Below are 10,322 nucleotides of genomic sequence, written 5' to 3'. Positions count from 1 at the left end.
GAGGAGAGGAGAGGAGAGGAGAGGAGAGGAGAGGAGAGGAGAGGAGGAGAGGAGGAGAGGAGAGGAGAGGAGAGGAGAGGAGAGGAAGAGGGAAGGGAAGGGAAGATGAAATAGTCCCCCCATCTCACACAGACATCCTTAATCATGTAACCTAATTTTACCTGTACAAAAAAACAGTACCCTGTGATAATTCCAAGCTTAACTGAATGTTTGAACATATTAGAAAATAAAATGGTTTAATAAGACAAACTTATTCTTATAAAAAGTAGACTGTTTATTTTGAAAGGATTTACAGTTGGCCTTGCAGATACAGAGAACTATTTTGCCTTCTTTAGAGTTCCATACAAAAGCTGAGAGTAAATAGAAGTTTGTATCTTTTTCTCAGTCAGGAAAAATGAACCAAAGAATATAGGATTTCACATTAAAAAAGGAAAAAATGAATAAGATAATATAGATTTTAGCATTAGATTTGGAAAAGCCCCAGGGCTAAAATGGAAATTCAAACAGATTAAATATCTGGAATTTAAGTAGTAAGGGTTCCCTGGTGTAATTCAGAGATACATATTTACAAAACCGAGTTCCTTACCAGAGTTCCTTAGATATTCAAGCAAATAAGATGGGTTTAGGGGATTTACAGCTTCCTAATGTTCTTATCAAAACTTTTAATCAAAAGCCCTTAAGTAATTTATCTCCATCTTCTGTGCTTGGCACTCTAGACACAGACTTGAAAAGTGGATTAATGAAAAGCGTTGATTTCTGATATCCATCCTTTATATCTTCTATCCTATTTTATCTTTTGATTTCTTACATTTAATTCTTTAGTCATCTTCAAAAAAACAAAAAAAAAACAAAAACAAAACAAAACAAATCTCTCTTCAGTGTCTATTAGTAATTTATCACTCACTGTGTGTTCTATTAAAGAAAACAAACAGAATCCTTATCCTTAGATGCACCCAAAGCCTCAGTGTTATAAATTCTTTTACCATTGATTCATAAGTTTAAACACAAGCTGAAGCTAAGCAGAAAAGAAGAATCCCTCATACCCCCTAAATATGCTGTACCATCTGTGTGTAATATTGGGGTCTACTAAAGACCTACTAATAGACCTAATAGATTCTACTAAAGAATCTATTTTAGAAATTTGAGGTAAAGGTAGCTAAAATACTCCAAAATTTTAGTTTAAAAATGTTTATTTATATTGTGATATTTAAAGGAGATTTTTCAGCTGCAATTTAAGTGTGCTTGTCAATGTTTGAGTAACAGATTTTCCTCTGATTTCCTATCTTGATAATTTTTGAAATAGTTCTCAATATGCTTCCAATTCTATATAGTGAGATATATATTTGAAATAGTTGCCAATAGCTGTCAATTTCATATAGTATTTTTTCCAACATTATTCTTAATTGCCATTTTGCAACACTTGATGGCTCTAAGTATTTTCTTACATTTGCGTTTTGTATGAAGTCCAATGCTTTACAGCAAGAAGCCCCTGACAGACTTCATTGATAGCTGAAAGTTTTTTGGCTAGTGTGTGAGGACGGAAGATCATTAGGCTGATTTCTTTGTTGTTGTTGTTCAGATGCAGAGTAAGTGTAAGTGACCAAGGCATCTTAAAAGCTTTCATAGGGGGGCCATAGCACTTTTTTTTTTCTTTTTTTTTTTTTTCTTTTTTTTTTTTTTTTTTCTCCCTTTATTCTTCCTTTCTTCCTTCCTTCCTGCCTTCCTGACCTCCTGACTTTTTGCCTTCCTGCCTTCCCTTCTCTCTCTGTTACAGTTAAGCCAGATAACAATTCATAGTGCAGAACTGAGTGCTTAGGGTTGATGTGTATGAAACAAATTCCTATAAGCAGTTGGGATCCTGAAAGCAGCCAGCACCAAACATCAAGGAGTAGCGCTTCAAACTTAGATGAGCTGTTGCAAAATCTACCAGATGTTGAAATGTTTTGCAATTTACACCTGAATATTTTTCAGAGTAAATTTTAATATAATAGGGAAACACTTTCTGGCAGAATTTAAATGCATGAGATATGAAAAAGTAATTTTTTTTTTTTTTTTAATTTCTTCTTAAGGAAATTCTAAAGTAAGATCTCAGATTTAATAAAATGTATTGAACCAGAGATGGAGGTTGCAGTGAATTTAACTAAGTTCTGCATCGTACTCCAGTATGATGGAACAGAGCAAGAACTCTAATTATCATCAGTTTGAGACTCTACAAGTCTAAAAGTCTAAACTCACACTCTGTGAGTGTTTGAGAAGTTGAAAAAAAGTCTGACTATATTTTGCATCAAATAAAATCTGAGTAGACTTAGTAGGTTAGCAGCCAGGGACAGGTTTTCTGTCAAGTTACTCTAGAAATATTCATTAAAAAAAAAAAAAAAAAAAAAGTAAAAAGAACATTTACAGGTTGTGCATAAATACCTTAAAAATTAGGAAATTCATTTCCAGCATGCACATATTCACTAGATGCATACTTTATTTATGCAACTACTTATTAATTCTTTCCAGAAGAACCCAGCTCAGTTATTCTTTGGGGATGACACTTGCACACAATGGCTTGAAATAAAAGTCTTTAAAAATTCACTGGGGTAAGACTCAGAGATAATGATTTCTGATATCTAGGAAGTCTCTCCTGAATGGATATATTCATTTCAATTTTCCAAAGGAAAAAAAAGGAAAAAGGAAAAAAGAAATTAGCTAATCTGTGTACATATTCAAAGGGAGAGCAAAGATGACATTAAAAGGAAACTGAACAGAAGTCACAAAATACCCAAATCTAGAGCTTTATGCAGAAACAACACTCAAATTATTATTAATATATTTTTTCACATAGACAAGATTATAGATTATTTTTCCTCCATCCTAGAAAATAGCAACCCATTTTTATTGAACTTTGACAAAAATATTAAAAAACAAGATATAAAGTATAGACAATTTTTCCCATATTTTCCCAATATTTTCAAAATTTTAATCAGTAGAAATCCAAATCTTAATAAATGTCAACTATCAGATTAAGCTTGAAAGTATATTGAGCCAAATGACATGACTTTTTCTGTAACTGGCTCAGAATAATCACATAAAAACCATTAAGACAGCAATACGATTACTCCAGGAGAAATTAAGAGGTAAAGCTAATATTCTTTTCAGGGAAAGCATCATAAAAAAATGTCCTTCAGAAACTATTAATTTTGTCCGTATTGTTTTTTCACCTGTTTTCCGACATATATTTGCTTAACATCTTTGGAAAGAATTCTTATTGCCGATAGTAATTTTCAATTTTTAAAATTAATGTTATCATTTCATTAGTACATGTTATTTTCCATTAGATTGATAACTTGTAATATAGGTAGATCATTTTTGGGATAGATAATTATATTATTATTTTGTTATTATACTTTACTGCTACATGTGATTATAAGCCAAACCAACTTGCTATAAAAATGACCTAAACTTGGAAAAACGTGATTTTTCACATGGTCTTTCTAACTGAACAGGCATAACTGATTTAGATGGGGAATAAATAAATAAATAAATAAATAAGTCTCTGTGTACCATGCACACAATTCAATTCACTTAAAATTGTTAATCATGGCAACTGAGAGAAGTTTGAGAAGATTGGAGGAAAGCAAATGTCACTCCTATCTTCAAGAAGGACAAGAAGGATGACCCAAGGAACGGCAGGCTGGTCAGCCTCACCTTGATCACTGGGAACATGCTGGACCAGCTCATCCTGGAAAATGTTTCCAGGCACCTGGAAGAGAAGAAAATCATAAAGATTAGTCACCAATGGAAAGTCATGCCTGACAAATCTAATAAGTTTCTATAATGAAATCACCAGCCTGATGGGGAGAGCAGTGGATATCGTCTTGCATAAGATCCTCACAGAGAAGATGCTGAAGTATGGGCTGGAAGAGAAGACAGTGAGGTGGATTGGCTGAACAGCCAGGTCCAAAGGGTAGTAGTGGTCACTGGCACAAAGTCTAGTTGGAGGCCAGTAATGAGTGGAGTACCCCAGGAGTCAATACTGTATCCAGTCCTATTCAAAATCTTCATTAATGATCCGGACATTGGGGTTGAGTGCACCCCCAGTAAATTCACAGATTCCATGAAACTGGGGGGAGTAGCATACTCACCAGAAGGCTGTGCAGCCATCGAGATTGACCTTGGCAGGCTGGGGAAGAGGGCTGAGAAGAATCTCATGAAGTTCAACATGGAGAAGTGCAAAGTCCTGCACCTGAGGAGGAACCAGTGCATGCTAGGGAGCCACTCAGCTGGAAAGCAGCCCTACAGAAAAGGATCTAGGAGTCCTGGTTGAACATGAGCCACCAATGTGCCCTTGTTGCTAAGAAGTCTAATGGTATCCTGGGCTGCAGTAGGCAAAGTATCATCAGCAGTTCAAGAGAGGTGATCCTGCCCCTTTACTCAGAATTGATGAGGCTGTACCTGAAGTATTGTGTCCAGTTCTGGGCTCCCGAGTACAAGAGAGACCTGGACATACTGGAAAGAGATGAACAGAGGGCCACTAAGACGGTCAAGGGACTGGACCACCTCTCCAGTTCTCAAATGGAAGGACAGGACAGTAATTCAAAATCATGTCTCAAAGACTAAAAAGAAGAGTAATGTTCAGTTTGAAATACTATTTAGTAGTAGGATTTGGATATTTAAACTTTTTGTTGTTGTTGTTGTTGTTGTTGTTGTTCACCATTGTTGACTTCCCTGACAAAACAAATAAATGTTTTCTTCTTTGCCTTTCTGGCTTTTAACACTTACTTTTAAACACTTTTTTATGTTGAGTAGTGCTTTTCATTATTCTGAGTGAAGAGAGTGAACATAAATATAATTTTCTCTTTTCGGTGACTATATCTTTAGACCCCATGGCATACACTGCTTCTCAACCATTAGAGATTGTTTCCACCTTGGAGACTTAAGAAATACTGTGCAAAAAGTTAAAAATTAACAAGTCTTGCTGAGTATATTCTTGTCCATACACTGATGTAGCACCATGTGTGGTTAAAGAAGTAACAAGAACTGTCAACAGGTATTCATGGATTCTGAATATTTTGATTAGTTGGTTGTATTAGAGTAACTTTGAGCAGTAACAGTTCACCTTAACACCCATTTATGTGCTCACCAAATCAAGAAAAAGACTGAGAATTACTTTCATATTATTTCTACTGATATGCACATCCCATTATTATCATTATTAATTTAAATTGTATAAAGTATTGATCTAAAAAGGAAAATTTAAAAGTATAACTTCTATCTAAAGGTCAATTTAGTTCTAAGAGCTCAAATTTAATTTGCTATTTCAATATTATCATGCAGCAAATAAACTTAGCTTACCAGGAATATCTGCTCCCATATGCTGCAGTTAAATACCAACAATTATTCAGAAAACAAACAAACAAACAAACAACTTTCATTAAGAAAGTAATTAAAATGTAAACATAAGGATAAGAAACTGAAAATGAGTTGCAGCTGGACAATTAATCCATATACAGATTGGCAAGACAACCTACTTTTTCAAATTTTCAGAAAAAAAATACCTTTATTTTTTAGATACTGATGGTTAATTTCCTACCTGAGCTAAACTATTATGTGCTGTTTTCATGTTGCAGAATTCTTGAATAGTGAAGAAAATGGTTTTGAAAATTCTGATGACATCACAAAAGCTCAAAAAGAGCTAAAGCAACATGCAACATGTTAAAACAGAGAATAATTCAACAGCTTCCTCACTTATATTAGTATGCTGAAATAAATACGGTGAATGAGAGAATTTGTCAGAATTCTGGTGATAGGTGCTTGTCCTTGTATTTGTAAAAAAAAAAAAAAAAAAAAAAAAAAAAGGTTTGATTAGCAAAAAATATGTGTATCTGCTTATCGTTTAGAAGTTACAGATGTTATAAAAAACTGTAATGTTATAATCTCAGGTATTTCTGTTTAGTGGTTACAAACTCTTCAATGCAAAATAAATAAATAAATAAATAGTTGGATCATCATAGTGAAAAACCTACAAAATCCTACTTAAAAAAATCTAAAATCCTACAAAAATATTGTCAAGATGTGTATTTTCATTTTCTGTACCTTTTATTTGCTTCCTATGAAACTAATTCATAACAGATTTTTCACCTGTTTTAAAGCTATAAAACCTTTCAAAATATGTATTTTTAAAGAGCTGCCAAATAGAATTAGGATATTAGGACACATGTATCTGAATACTCTGTCTACTCACAAAAACATATATTACACATATGAATATGCTCTCTCAGAATAGTTTTCTCTGTGGGTTGATAAATGCACTTGCTGCACTACATCATTCAAAGATACTTTATTTACCTCTTTCTAACACTGAGTTCTTTCATGACGACTTTCATTGGACATACTTTAGGTACCATAAATGAATAGCTGCTGTAGTGTTCACTGCGCTATTAGTCTTAGAAGAATCACTCCCATAGAAAGGGGACATAAGAAGCAAGCAAGCAAGCAAACAATTGCATTTCTGATATTAATTTTGTGCAAAACTATTAAAATATTCTTCCAATATTCCCTCCAAAGCATTCTATCAGATTATCTGCAACAATAATACCAGTATGTCTAGGTATACTCTATCCCATAAAATTTCTTCTTTCTGTGTCTCTTGTGCAGTGTGACAGTGTTAACCTTGCCTTTCAGGGATTATGAGCTTTGGATTGTTTCTTTGACTTCTGGATTCTATGGAATAAAACCAGTTAGCATCTTCTCCAGTCTGTATTAGTGTTTATTCTGCATTTCTGTGATTACTTTATCTGAAGTATATTGGTTGCAGAATAACTTGTGTAAGAAAGGTGATTCTGATATTCTACCTTCAGACAATGCAAGGCAGTTCTCTGTGCCAGTGCTGTGTTAGTTTGATCCCAGAGAATTAGCCTGACATCTCTACTCTATATAGTTATCTGGTAGAAAATTGATTTTATTTTCAGAATGGCTCTTTCAGTTACGAAGTTATTGCATCAAGTTGTTCAGAGAAAGAAATTCAGGAATAGAAATCTGTGCTGGGTTGCATGCTGAAATGAATAATTTCATGATTTTTTTTTGAAAACATGGAAAAGTAATTCTGAAATAGAAAATAATAAGATTTCTTGAAGTAAAAACAAAACAGCCACCCCACCCCCATCCCTTACACCATCTCAATAGCTATAGCTCTCTTATGATAAAGTTTTTAAGGAATCTCATGAAACTGTAACAGACCTTATAATTATAGTTCTTATAAGACTGTTCCTTCACTGAATAACACCTGGCAATTACTTCAAATACCTAGTTTTAGTCATTAAGTATTTTTTAATTTCAAAGTCTTGTGACACAGGTAAAACAACCTTCCTCATCTCAGGAAATTATTGGCCAGTTCTAACCTAATGCCTTATTTTTTATTTTATTTTATTTTTCCCTTGGGTATATCAAGAAACAACAGTGAGACCAATACATAGAGATGTATCAGAAATTGAACAAGAACTGTTTTCACAAATTGAATTCTGACACAATTTATATGCCTGATGACAGATTCTACCTACCTGCAAGAAAGAAAATGAACAATTAAAAAGAAATATAAAAGTTGTCTGAAAAGAAAGCAAGTGTGGGTTCTTGGAATAACAACTTATTACACATAATGTATCCCAGAAAGAGAAAAGCACAACAGGAGCATTCTTGATATAGGTGCAAAGCAGTTGACCAAGTAACGTCTGATGGAAAGATTTTCTCTGGCTACTTTCCAGGACAAACCTGGAGGGACAGTATACCTTTAATTTTACTTAATATAATGCCACTTCAAGAGTGACACAAAATCTGCTTCTTAAGGTCTGATTCATTTGACTTTTACTTTGCATAGTCAATGGCAACTTGGAAAAGAGTATGTAACATTAATATCCTGATTGTCTTCCTATTCATGACTTTTCAAGGTAAAAGTCAAGGCTGAATTAAAGCCATGTTGCTGGAAGTCTTAAACCCACACCGAAATCTCAAAGATAATAAAGTCCACCATTTCTGAAGAGGACTGTGAAGCATGTTAATATAGTCTAACAATGAAAAAGAAAAAGCATAAAAATGTTATAAAAGTGATTAAAGACATGCAGTCAACAAATATTGTTTTTAATCAAAAAAAAAAAAAACAAACACAGAATTTATATTTAGACTTTAGACTCTCAAAATTTGGCAGATTAAAGCAAAATATATATATATAACTTTTGGGTTTATTTCTTTTATTTCCACACTTTTCTGCCCCTTTTGGTTCTTAAGTATAAGTCACAATCTTAGGATTTATCTTTTGTTATGCCTTTATGTAGTATTTATTTATTTCTTGCCCATTTTAAAGTACATATTGTTAATGAGGAAACCTAAATGGTTTAATATCCATATAGATAAATATAGTGTGTTTTAATTGTATTTGCTGGTATATCTTCAATCACTGCTTTTGACAACTTAAATAAATTTTGACAAGTAAAATAAAAATAAAAAAGGAAATTAAATGAAGTTCTGATATTTACATTGTAAATATATGTATGTAAATATATCAGTATTGTATGCATTACAGATTTTTTGACAATGTGTTTTCAATTTATTATATTGCTTTGCCCCCCCCTTCTGTTTTTTATTTATTTATTTATTTATTAAGTGAAACAAAACAAAATAAAAATTATTTTGCTGAATGTGACACCCCTGGAAAATCTACTACTATTTTAGCATAAGGAACCTGGGAAATAAGTGAAGGACGTTGATGATTACTGTGACTTTTACCTGACTGTAGCTGCTCTAAAATTACACAAGACATTCAGAACTTTTAGTGAGATTCTATTTTAAGGTTAACACTTTGACTTCGTATTGGAATGAAATGGCAAATGACCGCGGATAATAGTGAATGTGTCATTGTCTCTCTCAACAAGCAAGCAACCATTTGCTCACTCCATGAATTTTTCAAGTGGTCTTCAGATGTAATGTGTGTTGTAGCAATTCAGACACATGGACAATAACAAGACAAGTACTGCATCTATAACTAGTTATTTCAGCAGGAACTAACATTAGCCAATGCATTAATACATGGCTTTCAAACACACTTTGCGGACACTGCATATTTAATTCAAAATAGAAATGCTCTCATCTGAAATAAAATGCCTGTATTTTTCCTTGACAAACTGCTATATAGGCATTGTGTAAAAGATTATGTTTAGATAGGACTATATTCATATATTGTGGACAGAAAGCAGCCAGAATTCTGTTGCCAAAAATTACTCAGTCCAGCTGAAACTGGGTCTGTGTGTCCTGAGATATGTGAACCCATGGGTGGCTTCTGACTCGGAAAGTTTAGATGGATAGCCTAAGAAACATCTCTTTTTAGGTCATTGCGGGTGTGGTGGTTTTACCCTGCTGGGCAGCTAAACTCCACCACAACCCCTCTCACTGCCCGTCCTCAAAGGGAAAAGGGGAGAAAATATGATGAAAAGGGTCCCCCCCATCCACCCTCTTCTATGTCCTCCCCCCAACTGGCACAGGGGGACAGGGAACAGAGGCTGTGGTAAATCCATAAGGGAAGTGATCGTCCCCCTGTACTCGGCTCTGGTGAGGCCGCACCTCGAGTACTATGTTCAGTTTTGGGCCCCTCGCTACAAGAAGGACATGGAGATGCTTGAGTGAGTCCAGAGAAGGGCAACAAAGATGGTGAGGGGTCTAGAGAACAAGTCTTATGAGGAGCGGCTGAGGGAGCTAGGATTGTTCAGTCTGGAGAAGAGGAGGCTCAGGGGTGACCTTATCGCACTCAGGTACCTGAAAGGAGGCTGTAGCGAGGTGGGGGTTGGTCTATTCTCCCACATGCCTGGTGACAGGACGAGGGGGAATGGGTTAAAGTTGTGCCAGGGGAGGTTTAGGCTGGATATTAAGAAGAACTTCACCAAAAGGGTTGTTAGGCATTGGAATAGGCTGCCCAGGGAAGTGGTTGAGTCACCATCCCTGGAGGTCTTTAAAAGAGGTTTAGATGTAGAGCTTAGGGATATGGTTTAGTGGAGGACTTGTTAGTGTTAGGTCAGAGGTTGGACTCGGTGATCTTGGAGGTCTCTTCCAACCTAGATGATTCTGTGATACTGTGATTCTGTGATTCTGAGATATGTCTCTACCACCACCTCATGGTCACTCTCTGCCCCTCCTCCAACATGAGATCCCTCCTACAGGATGCTGTCTTTCCTGAACTAGTCCTGCATGGCCTTCCCACAGACAGCAGCTCTTCAAGAACTGCTCCAACATGAGTCTGTACCATGATCCTTCCTTCCTTCCTTCCTTCCTTCCTTCCTTCCTTCCTTCCTTCC

Source organism: Oxyura jamaicensis, chromosome 3 (genome assembly GCF_011077185.1).
Source record: "Oxyura jamaicensis isolate SHBP4307 breed ruddy duck chromosome 3, BPBGC_Ojam_1.0, whole genome shotgun sequence".
Taxonomy (NCBI): domain Eukaryota; kingdom Metazoa; phylum Chordata; class Aves; order Anseriformes; family Anatidae; genus Oxyura; species Oxyura jamaicensis.
Note: the sequence above shows the minus strand (reverse complement) of the source record.